Source organism: Diadema antillarum, unplaced genomic scaffold (assembly GCF_040938485.1).
Source record: "Diadema antillarum isolate AM-2024a unplaced genomic scaffold, OU_Dant_1.0 scf00000032, whole genome shotgun sequence".
In the NCBI taxonomy this organism is placed as follows: domain Eukaryota; kingdom Metazoa; phylum Echinodermata; class Echinoidea; order Diadematoida; family Diadematidae; genus Diadema; species Diadema antillarum.
In genome coordinates, this window is record NW_027270921.1 from 1,637,944 (window position 1) to 1,651,395 (window position 13,452).

At 39.1% G+C, this 13,452-nt stretch overlaps 1 protein-coding gene across 1 annotated transcript in view; it reads right to left on the reverse strand.

Annotated features, from left to right (window-relative positions):
• LOC139741943 (nitric oxide synthase, salivary gland-like) overlaps positions 1 to 13,452 on the reverse strand; it is a 146,550-nt gene that overhangs the window by 73,941 nt on the left and 59,157 nt on the right. The window contains exon 2 of the mRNA XM_071652516.1: positions 2,355 to 2,472. The gene's annotated coding sequence lies outside the window, so the exon portion shown is untranslated. The remainder of the gene's footprint in view (positions 1 to 2,354; positions 2,473 to 13,452) is intronic.

Below are 13,452 nucleotides of genomic sequence, written 5' to 3' on the forward strand. Positions count from 1 at the left end.
TGGCGACCTTTTGTCGGTTTGTAATGCAAGGACACAACGGTCTTACTTTTAACTCAGAGTTTGCAAAGCGTCTCCCCCCCCCCCCCCCCCATCCCCCGGCAAACAAGTGCTAAGAGCGTGATCACGCTGATATCCAGAAAATGTTTTACGTTATACAGAAGAAAAAAAATCCTTCGTGCTTTATCTTATTTTGTATAATATGAATGGCGGCATGTAAAAATCTCCAATTTTCACTATCATTTGGAAGATGAAATATTGTTAAAGACACACACAGCATACCATAAGTTGATCGATTTAATTTCTTCCCCTATGGTGTCATAAACACTCAAGGAGACACTGAGAATGAAACCAGTATCGATGGCATTATTTGAACGACGCGATATCGACCACTGGCACAAGTCCCCTGGGATGGTAGATGAAAACAGTGCGGTATACGGCCACTGGATGGAAAATTCAGCTTAGCGCCCTCTACGTCGTAAAATCATATCACAGGCAGACAAATTTTCTACTCTTCCCACATGTATCTGAGTTCCCGGTTGCTTGACTTTGAGGGCTCAGTATTCAGTAAACACCCCCTCTTATAAACCACACGGGTTTTTGTTTTACATGTGTGTTTTTGTTTGTTTGTGCGTGTGCTTGAATGACTTCAAAACAATGACAGTTTGTAGGCATCAAAGTTCGTTGTTACAATAAAGTTGTAAACTTAGTATATAGCCAGTACATGTATCTGTATCTATTTTGAAGTGTATATTGAATGTTACTTGAGTTCGTTGGTACAATATAACTTTCTTTCGCATTAACTTTTTTTTTTGTTTTTTTTTTTGCTGTATCTGGATATTTTCTACTTTAAAATTTTCGATAGAAATGCATTTTTGTTGTTGCTTTATATCTGTATCTTGCCTGAGTTTACAACACCTTGTCTAGTATGTAAACTAACTTGTGTGGCTTTTATGATTTTGTTTCAGTTTCATTTCACCGATCTATGGATTTGTTTCTGTTGCACGGACTAACTCAAGAGTACATAGCCCTGGCTGATATAAGTTGTCGTGAAGAAATCAAATTAAATGCATGAATGAATGAATGAATTGTTATTATTTTCTGTGTTATGTTAAGTTATTTAATTTATGCATCTCATCATTCTATTAGTAAGTGTATATCTACACGATATGCTTAAAAAAAGTGAGAATTCGAAACGTTCGTCATGCACAGGACAAAACGACTCATGCGCCAGCGGCATGCATACCTATCAAATTACGCTATCAATTTCGGCTAATGGATGAACACGGTTGAGCAGTGTTTTTTTTTATTTCGTGCATGTTTGATGTTACCCGATCAAAATTTATATCTCTGTTATAATATATTTCAAACTATATATTGAGTGTGGCACGCTGAGTCGTTGCACTGCACTGTCGGCGACCCTCTAATACCCACGTAACTGTGCGAATTCGCCATCTTTCGCGATGCGATTGCGAGATAAATACTATTGGACTTCCATTTGAGATTCCCTTGGGGGGAGGGGCAGAACGGAGTAGAGAAATGTATTACAGGACACGCAGGGACAAAGAAAACGAGGAAATACGAAATATGACCCTTTTTTTTCGCTGCTAATACATAATATTATATAGAGCGGGAGAAAAACCAATGCCAACTGGCACGCAGTCACGAGTTCCATTCTTGCATTAACATGTTGAGGGGAGTTCTTAGTGGAGGGGGCCCGTTGAGAGTATTTAGGTAACAATATTACAAGTAAAATGACTTATAACGAAAACTGCCATGCTGAGTGCTGAGTGGTTGCATAATTCTTCCTCTTCCCCAAGAGATTGAAAGCCACAAAATGAAAACAAAAGCAAAACAAAAACAAAAACTGTAGAGAGTGTACAAAACAACAAAACATTGTGCTTTCCACTCGAATTTCATCTCCTTTACCTACCTATCCATCCATCCATCTATCTATCTACCTATCCATCTATCTATCTATCTACCTACCTACCTATCCATCCATCCATCCATCTATCTATCTATCTGTCTATCTATCTGTCTGTCTGTCTGCCTGTCTGTGTTTATGTCTTCTGTGTGTTTGTAGGTATATACGTTATCAGTACAGTATTAACGCTACTTCTATTGTTTTGCGATTTGGATCGAACTGAGATCGTCAGCCTAATTGAAAAGAAAACCCACAGCGTCGATTTCATATAGCTTTCACTTTTGCTGATGATCTTACGAATTTTGGCTTGAGGATAGTGGCAAATAGCAAATAGCTCTCAAATTTCTAACCTATAAGGTTTGAGCTTTGCTGATACTGATTTAGGGTGGTGTTTATGAAGACTGGAGGTGGGAGGTAAAATCATTCTTACCGCTGATTGGTCTATTGTATCAGAGATAACCTTGTGACGACAACTTTGGCCTCAGCCTTGGTAACCGGCACGAGATGACGGAGAAGCGATAGATGCTCGCAGCCATACGTTGATAATTCTGTGATAACGATAGTGCGGAGACAGATAGTAAACAGTACAAATGATAAGTCCGAACACTCATTTAGTAAACGCAAAATGAATTGCATACACTTATATTGCTCCATGCATTGACACCGACGGACGTCACAGTCAACTCCGATCACAAAATGACAAAACAATCCTACAAGTCTCACATGCTAAAATCGAAGCTTTTGACCGCACATTTTCATATGCTGGATCTGTCGTCTGGAATACTTTACCAAAACAACTCCTCCTATGTGTTTCAGAAGAAATGTTAAGAAGGAAACAAGGGAAATCCAGTCTAAAAATAAGTTAGTCTGATAAAAAAGAGTAAAATCTTACGAGTTCAACGGTAAAAATTTGACTGAAATCGGATGAAAAATAATGAAGCTATGAATGTTGAAGTTTTGTTAATTTCTGCAAGACAGTTCTTGTACAGTGGATATGAATATGCAAATGAGTGAGCTGACCATGTCATAACCTCACAATTTTCTAGTGATCGCGTACAAAAATGACGAAAATTCAATGTTTCTGTCATTGAAGTCTAAAACATGATATTGTTATTCCTGGTTAAATAACTTCAGAATAGTGATCAGTTAGATATTACAGGAAGTGAGCCTCGGGCATAATTGCGTTTGAATGAAAAAAAAAATGCAAATTTCAAAGCTTTATGAACAAGCTGTATGGCCAGTTGTGAGGATATGACATGCTTACTTTGCCATTTGAATATTCATATTGACCGTTCAAGAACTGTTTCCTCTAAAATTAGCGAAACTTCAAAATGTTATAACTTCCTTATTCTCCAGTCATCCGATTTCGATCAAAGTTTTACCTGTGAACTCGTAATATTTTACTCTTTCTTATCAGACTAACTTATATTTGGACTGGGTTTCCCCTTTAACAATGAACTATAAGTTTACTAGTAATTACAATGTATTTTTTAAAATAATATTTTGTGAATGTCGTATGTTAACTGTACAACGCTTTGATCAGGTCCCCGTAAAAGTGCTCAATAAGAAATAGTTATCATCATTATTATCATTACTGACGCTAAATATTTTCATTTACTATCATAGACATGGTTAAACAATAATGACAATAACAAGAACATTTTGTTAAATGCAAATGGCCAAGTGTGGTTGGAAAACAATTTTCGTCACCTCCTCCACAAATGCGTGTTCGGTTTTAGGAGGTTTCAGGAGTTTTTCAATTTTTCAGGTTGATGGGTTTTTAAGTCGGTAAAACAACGACACAGTCAACGTGTGTCCTCTTCACACCGAGATGGCAGAACTTTCAACTCATGATAATACCAGAAAGGAAACGTTCGCTGTTATTTTTGTTTAATGATTAACAGCCTGCATGTGCAGCGACTGTTGACGTAGATCATGTCATATTTGTACCATTCTTACATAATTTATGTATTCTTGTATCTGCATTCACTTCTATTCCTCGTGTTTGCAGGGAAAATGCTGTTATAACAAATCAGGCGGTGAGTAATTCTGAGCACTATTTTCATCTCGTGTTGTTTTCTTTTTCATTACCCTGATTACTGACTTTGGTCGCTATCTCTCGCTATCGCTATCTGGCGCAACTACATAAAGAATGGTTAAGATGAAATGGATTGTTCATATAAAGCAATAAAGATTCGGGATTAATAGCCAAAATGAGGCCTCGTGCGGTTGAACTTTTTTGTTCGCTAAATAAAAACACACACACACACATACGCACGCACACACACGCACCCACAGACTGATAGTGTGTACACATACATCGTGTTCTGCATCCTTTAAAAAAGTTCTATCCCTTTTGGAGAAGAGTAAGGGGGGGCATTGCATGCAGAGGCAGAGGAAGTAGAGAATACGAACTGGACGCCATTATACTAGAGTTCATTACTCATAACTTTAACTCTTCGAAACAAACTAGACTAGATTAACTACCGCAGAAGAGGATATGGTAGCATACAACTGCAAACAAACAAAACAATAATTGATGAAAAAAAATGTATTAAAAATGCCACTGAGGTGAAATCCGGACTATGAATAACAGTATAAGAGAGTAAAATCTGCAATTGTGTAGCTGTAACAGGATTGGCACAGCTCTAGTTTTCTGCATATTTGAGTACATTTGGAAACGGTTATACTGTAGAATCCGGTCAGCAAAGTTTTATTCGCGTCAAAACTCCTGGAATTAAGGTTGGGATTAGTGGTCCAATTTCTGTAAAGCTGTTGCAATTTTCCGAGCAACGTTTCGAGCAAATCGAAATTTCACAGGACAGAAAGCCTCACTGACACATTGAGACGATAATCTCTTCGGCTTTTTTTTTAAAATCATATCTCGGATAGGAGTCCGATTTAAGGCTTTAACGGATTGTGTCACCTCATTCGAGTTTTTGAATAACACGACATGAGGTATCTTGTAGCAAGGCTACACCTTATTCTGAAGTAGTCAATGTATTCATATGATTCCAACTGTAAAGCATATCAGCATACCAAACACACGGGGAAGAGAGGGCAAATAGATGTTGTTGTTGTTGTTGTTGTTGCTGCTGCTGCTGCTGTTGAGTTAAATTGCTCATGGAAGAATTTAAAGTTTGTCTTTGAAGATTAACTTGAACGAAGTCCCGTCTATATCGACTGTAACATGCGGTTCAAACAGGAATTGGACTGGATGTTCTCTGGCATAAATTATGGAAAGCAATGTTGAACTCATGATTCTACTTGAAAATTTGGTCAAGGCATCGGGCACTCGGTTCATTGAAATACGCTGCAAGCATTTTAATGAATAACAGGCGAATAGTCAGTGAATTTAATGTTTCCTCGATGAGTCAGCCTGTAGCTTAAGTTTGAATATCAAATGTGGCACAAAAACCCATCTCTGGCCGAGGGTAAAGCGGAGTTTTTGAGAGCTCCTAAACAAGTTAAATAACAGCAAGCAGAGCATGTATTAGGAGTTAGTTCCTTACTGACACTAAAGTTACTGTCGTGATGTACTCGTATTCGTGCAGGGGAGGTCGCCCAGATCGCGTATACGGACCCGCCAATATCTGGAGTTAAGCGACAACTTGGTCACAGTCGACGGGTCCCGATACCACCTGCTACTTTTGGGTGCACGTCCTCGAGTCATATAGCCCAAGAGTCATTCAGCCCACGAGTCACGCAGCCCATGAGTCATACAGCTCACGAGTCAGACAGCCTACGAACTACACACTAATTGAACAAGGCCCACGAGCTCGACATCAACTAACATATAGGGACACGAGCTGTATACGGTCCACTAACTAGAAAGTAGGCAACTATTTAGGGCCCATGAGCTTGACACTGGGCAAACAAGGCCCAAGAGCTTGACACAGGGTTAAAAAGGCCCAAAAGCTTGACATTACATCATGGGGCTTAATGTGCATAGCATCGAGCTCGTGGACTTTGTTTGCCTAGAAAAGTGTCCAAATAGTGGGCCTTCTTTGCCTATAAGTGTTGAGCTCATGGGCCTTATTTGGCTAGTCTATTTAATTGGCCTATTTCACTTGGTGTCTAGTTCGTGGGTTGTGACTCTTCGTTCGTGACTCTGGACTGTATGACATAAGGATTTTTTTCAATGTCTATCTCGTGGGCCGTATGACTCGGGAGTGCCGAGCTCGTAGGATGACCCCTTACTTTGGAGTGTGACGACCATACACTACTTTAAGATTCTATGTACGTCTAACACATCTCTGAGGGGTGGGAAAAGGCTGAGAGGAAGTACAGGGGAATTGGGACTGCGCTCATATGAGACGTCAGTCTCTTCACCAACTACTTTCGCTGTACATTGTATATGGTATAGCTAGGTCCGTCAGCAGATGGTTTTCTATTAATTGGCACTATATCCATACACACTTTTGTGGAGGTCTTTTTTTTGGCCATGTTCATGGCCGACAGGTGCATGGATAAAATGATGGTGTTTTGATCTTGGACAAACATCCAGTACGTGATGGACACAGTGATTCGATCTGCGTATGACGCAGAATGACATAAACCTGTCATAAAATCATAAACATTCTCTGCATGCGATGGCAGCAAATCTCGGCACAATTACGAGTTTGACAGTTTGTCTAAAGACGTAAGATAACTGGATCATATATAAGTATGTATGTGTATACATATATGCTATGTGTGTGTATGTGTGTGTGTGTGTGTGTGCGTGTGTGTTAGATATACAAGAGGTGGGTTGGGATTAAATACCAAAAAGAAGTATTTTGCAATGTGCATGCATTACGTGCATTCTTTGCATTTCTGAACTACAGTGTACTTGCATTAATCCTCTGTAAATCGGGTCAGATCGTTTTTTTCTTCAAAACTACTAAGAGATTAAGTAATCCTTTGAAATAAAACCCGTCATTTGAAAACTTGTTAGACGGCATGACAGTGAAAAAAAAAGACAAAACAAAGGGGGAAAGGCAGCAAAGATCGTGATGCTCAAACATCCGGGATGTACGACAAGATTGTGTTTTCACGGCGTCAAACTGGTAAATCCTTACCCTACGATATCGAGCAGCCGTGACACATGATGTGATCAGAGCAGATATATGTGCCACATCAGTGTCGTAAATTTACGGCAAAGAGAAGCAATACGTTGTACCAATAAGAGGCTATCATCATTGATTCTCTGCAGGCAAAGTTTAGTATCATTATGAACGCGTGTGTCAGATGAAGGGACTCATTTTCTCCGCTCTTGTACATTGACGTGAGAGACATCTGCGTAAAACGGCGTTACATGAGTTGCACCGTAGACAATGTTGTAGGGTTTCCCGAGCTGGGCAAATACCCTTCATTGTACTTCGTTCACCTATGTTTTCTGTTACTGCTGCATAAGTCCGTGCATTATGGCTTCAATTCAACGTTTACAAAATGAATTAGATCAATTGCTGTGAGTCTCTTCGTTAGTGCAGTTTCAGTGCAGTTAATTGTACAATTTTCTGTTGTTGTTTTTTTGTCAAGCCAGACACAACATGATTCCCTTGAAATGGCGATTATCTAAACTAGACGTCACGCAGCTTTCGTCGTTTATATCTGCCATGGTTCTTCTTTAGTTCTGCTATGATGCTGCTTAAGTCTGCTATGATTCTGCTATGATTTTACAAAGATTCTGTCATGGTTCTGCTTTGATTCTGCCATGATTCTGCCATGATTTTGCTATGACTCTGCTATGACTCTGCTATGACTCTGCTATGACTCTGCTATGATCCTGCTGATTCTGCCATGATTTTGCCGTGATTCTGCTATGATTCGGTTATGACTCTGCTATGACTCTGCAATACTTATGCTATTATTTTTTTTTATAATTCTACTATGATTTTACTATGATTTACTGTGATTCAGCTATGATTGTGCTATGTGTTTATTATAATTCTGCTATAATTTTACTATCATTTACTGTGATTCTGCTATGATTCTATCATGGTCCTGCCATGATTCTGCCATGATTTATCCATGATTCTGCTATGACTCTGCTGTGACTCTGCTACGATTCTGCTACGATTTTGCTATGACTCTGCTATGACTCTGCTATGATTCGATCATGACTCTGCAATACCGAATTCTAATTCTTCTGATGTCTCAGTTTATGGGAGCGCTAGACTACTCATTCACTTCGTTAATTCTGCAACTTTTTTTTTGACAGGTACAGCAACAAAACCTTTTATCTATTTCTCATAAAAGATAAACCAACACACTGACACAAATAATCTAGATAAACTTGACTCCTTGTAAACAATGAAATTGCAGACGGTCGCACAGTTACTGTTGACACACAATTAGCAACGCCTATGACAAGATCTAGGGGAAAATGACCGAAACTAAGATGACGAAATCATCCATTTCACGATAATTATGATATGTTGATGATGTATATTTGACTTTTGAGCCCTCATCAACATTTCGGTTTTGTGTCACTATGCCTACTCCGTTTCCGCATCTCAAAACCTGATCCTGTTGTTTCTTTTCTCTCTCTCTCTCTGTCTATCTGCCTGTGATGAAACGTCAAAATGGCATTAGTCTTTCAAGAACCCCTTCTGGATGTGATGACTTGCCCTCCAATAATATTCACAAAACCACAAACAAGGCGCCCGATCGACACGGGCTGCGGGTAGGTCGGCTTTCGTGCCGGCAAAAATTGTCTTTCATGTTTTATATATCTATATATTCTTCTCTTTTTTTTCTCCATTTTGCATCAGAATTGTGACGTATAATCCTAATAGCAACCACGCTACGATCTCAGTTGATAGGTTTCCTCTCTGTTCATCAGCAGCCAGACAGGAGCGAGATATGGCAAAGGAGGAGAAGAAAAAAAAAAGAGGAGAAAAAAAACTTCGAAAACCCAGAAATGCCCAAGCTGCACCAATTGAGGTAGAATTGCGATGCTTTCTGTCTCAAATACGATGGGGAGAACTCTCCGGTGTCCATTTCCAACAGCGCTCGATTACATTGATTGAAGTGACCTACACGTGGGGTTACACAATGTGTGCTACAAGGAAAGTGCGCGATTGTCTCGTATTCCTGATTCTCTTCTTCTTCTTCTTCGTCTTCTTCTTTTTCGTCTTCTTCTTCTTCCCTCCCCCCCCCCCCTCTCTCTCTCTCTCTGTCTGTCTCTTTCTATCCCCACTGCTGGACTTGTCCTTGTCATCCTCGTGTCCTGGTGACTTTCATCCAATGAATAAATGTATGAACTTAAGGATGAGCGGTTGATTGAAATGTACACCTTTGTATTTCAGTAACCCCCTATATAAGTAAGTATATGCATTATCATGATATATAAATATACATGTACATACATAAATATATCACCAAAAATTGACCAAAATCCACCAATAAGTCTGTCATGTCAGTCTGTCTTTACATGCTCCGGATTCTTGTTTTTTACCTCTTGTCATCACAGCTTCTAAACGAGTCCGTTTTCGCATAGCTTTATCTCTCATAATATTTGCCAGGAACTGTCGACAAATTTAAAGTCACCGTATCACACACTACATGAGCACAACAATACATTAAATGCAGTTTACAACACATGTCTGACATAACGATGGAGGGCGGGGAGGGGGTGGGCCTCAAACAGAACGAGAATAGGCAGCAGAGAGATCACGTGTTTAATGCCTTTTCCTTTTAAGCGGGTTGAGAAATGTGTGTTTGTTTTTTTTTTTTTGTTTTTTTTTTTAGAGAACAATATTGCACAGAATGTGTCCGCTGTGCCCAAAACATGGAGTGTATAGATGAATATCTCAAGCAGTTCAACAACCCCTCCTTTCTTTCTCTCTGACTAGATTTTCAAACAAACGATTAGCTTGTGAAAGCCAGATAACGTTTACAACTTGTGAGTTCCCTACGAAAAAAAGAGAACATGTTGCTGTTGTTTTATAGAAAGAAAGAAGAGAGAGAAAGAGAACATCTCTAAAATAGTATTGCACTTTATTATACAGGCACAGTATTTTGTTTTCAAAATATGCTCGATATTTTAGGGACTGTCAAAACATGTCTCAGCAACCGTTAACGTTATCAGAAAGAGAAAGAGAAACAAACAACAACAACAACGAAGAGTTATATCAAAGCGTAAAAACCAAGAGGAATGCATCGATCTTGCGGGGCGAATAAATCGTATTCCATACGTCATTTCGCATCACCTCTTACGCCTTCTTGTTGAGACGTCCATGGTAATGAAAATGTCATACAAAAATCACTTCGACGTGAAGGGTAAAAAAAGAAAGGAAAAGAGAAGCAAAAATAAACATGTATAAAGAGCGAACTTCCCACTGAAAAGGGCAAAGGGATTGCCTTTATCGTGGACAATACTGATGAGTCTTAACTTTGCTTTGCATTGAAGGGAGTATTATGCCGCTGAAACACAATGATTACAAATATTAGCATTAGACTTCATTCTTCGAGATTTGAGGCACTTCTGCAATGTATCATGTTCTTCAGCTCTCCTATCGCTCTTTCATCCCAAAGTCTACCGGCAAAGTTGCATCACCTTGGCAACCAGATACTATTTTGCAAAAACTATTAATTGGGCATGAGTGTGGATATGTCCTACCAATTGTGCTCCAGGAATAGTTTCACATATCATAGTATAGTGTGTGCGAGCTAAGAAGAGGGGGGGGGGGGGGGCAGACAAGTGTAGCTAGCAGCGAACAGGACAAATAATACTATTGTTCCATTTGTGACTGTGACTGTTATCGGCACAACACATTATTATATGGGCACCTGAAAAACGATTATTTTGGTCAATTGATTTTTTTTACGTCACACTAGTTGATTGTTTTTGTTTACTCTGATCAGACAATAGGGACAATTGGGGCAAATTATTTGTATAGGGCCCCAATTTCTCTCTCTCCCTTCTTTCTTTCTTTAAAACAACAACAACAACAACATCAGAAAATAGAATTAATATGTTGAATATGTTTATAGAACCGAACAAAATATAACTCAAGTTTTACAAGCTTTGGGCTACTTTTTTCCCACTCTATAAGATTTTCAAAATTTAAATTTTCTGTCAATCTTCCAAGTGTTCATTGATATCTTTTAAAATGAAATTGTATGTATAGTTTATTATACTTCATGATACTTTTGTTATATATTTTCTACAAAACGATAAAATTATGATTGTATAACGCATACTTTATTTTTTGTTACTGTTCTTTGAAGACGAATGGAATGGAGATAAATGTCAATTGAATTGAACTGAACTGAACAAAGGGGGAATTTACGAGATATAAGCAATATAACCAAATGTGAAAACAAATAATGTTAGGAGGGAGCTTAAGGACATTACACGAGAGGGGAGATTGGTTTTAAGTTTCACCGTTCACGGTGAGTTGGCTCAGTCGGTATTGCGTCTGCCTCACGATCCTAGGGGCCCGGGTTCGAACCAGAGTCTGGACTGAGCAATGTTGTGTGTAAGCATACCGTCTCCTCTAGCAAGAGGCAAAACACTCTGTCAATCGGATAGGACATAAAATGGAGGTCCCGCGTATGAGAGGGTAACAACTCATGCACGTAAAAGATCCCGCTTCATTCATTCATCGCAAAGAGCAGGGTGTTTAACCCGGTGAAGTGGTCCCTCCTCACATCCAACTGGACCCCATGGAAGACCAGCTTAACGTATCTGAATATGGGCTATCCAGCCATCTTCTCAGATGGAAATGAAAAAAACAAACAAACAAAAAAAAAGAAACAAAATCTTCTCTTTGCGAATAATACATCTTTAGCGAGTTAAGATCAGATGGGAGAAGACAGAGAGAGAGAGAGAGAGAAATAAAAAGAAAAGAAAAGTGGGCACGTGATCTGCATTTTTTTTTGATTTTTTTTTTTTTTTCAGACTGGTAATCAAACACTAAGTCTGCATTTCAGACTGGACAATATCAGAATATGCACGATTAATGAACATTGTGCATCCGATTTGGAACAAGAAGATGTATGAATATATACATCTGTAGATACATAACTTATGTTCAATTTCAATGTTTCAGTGGTTTGTGCTTCAATGACGATAACACAAAATCGCTGATTTCACTAAAAATGACGATGGAAATACCTATTATGGTTTTAAACTAATTGCATGAATTGTATGGGTGTAATGACAGTTGTCTTTTTTTTTTGCATGCTGTGGATGATCATGCCTTCCCATCAATGACCTGAAAGTCTTCATCATCATGAATTCCAAAGTTAAACCAATACTGACAGTTTGGATGTCATCCGGTGATACGACCATTATCATTGCATACCACCGAGGGGCAATTCTTTGCTTCTAGTAATCAAATCTTGGAGTATAATCGCGTATTATCGGTTTCATATCGATCGTGATGATCTTTGCGATATCACAATAACATGGGTACATGCAAATTGATCAACAATTTCATGCACAAACATTGATTCTGTATCATGTTGGATTCTGCATGTGTCGATGTTATACCCTACTTCTGAGGAGTGTCAAAGACTTCAATAGTAGGCCAAGCAGAAAATATCTTCAATTTATTTTCCGGCTTTCATAAACTCTTCTCTACTAGCGCTTTAGTTCCAAAACGCTGTTTTGACATTCCGAACATTCCGAGGTATTTGTGCATTTATCCATTAGAGCTCTGCACACGGTTACACCTTCAATATGGAATAGCAGAGTTGAACATACACATAATATTTCCTGATTTCGTTCACTGTCGAAGAAGGCATTCAGATCACGCAAATAGTCATGATCCATACACATTGACTGGATTTTTACAAGCTGGGATGTGTTACGGAGATACTTTAGTGGCTTGGGCCTGGGATTTCAACCTCATCTCCACGCAGCCGCAAATGATAGTAAATCCAGTGACTTTGAAAAATGGAGGAAAAGCGATGGGAATTGTATCCTTTCGGGGGAGAAAAGAGTAAGATTGAGAGAGAAAAAAGGAACTTCTTTCAGTGAATTCAAGCCTAATGACGTCACTCAATGCACTGTGTGGTTCTCACTGTTTCCCCTTCAGATGGGACGTGCAATCAAGCGCCAATTTGCGTCCATTTATGAGCACGGCGCCCCCAAATTGTCGTACCGGAAAATGCACTGTATCCCTCGCTTTCTTCCACTGTCTTCCCCCTCCAACATTTCCATCCATGTGATCTTTCATATACGAATCAATTCTGTCCCATTCAGATTCTTTTCTAGCTCCTTGAAGGGGTATGCCAAAGGAAATTGCTCACATTTTGCCTTCGTTCAGGGTTTCCTTTTCTTGCTTTTTGAGCACACATACTCTTGACAATTTGTTTGGGGTATTTACAACATTTCCCCCTCTGATGCAAGATTTCTGTCTTGATCGATAGTTTTCTCTGCACGTTGCTGCACGCAGGAAAATATACTTGCGTGGGTTGGTGAGTCCCGATTTCAAAACTTTTGCTCATTTACGCGGTCATATGCAACAAATTGCATCGCGAGTCTTCCAAGGAGAATAGAAAGGATTTATTTCGGGGGAAAAACAAATCTTAGA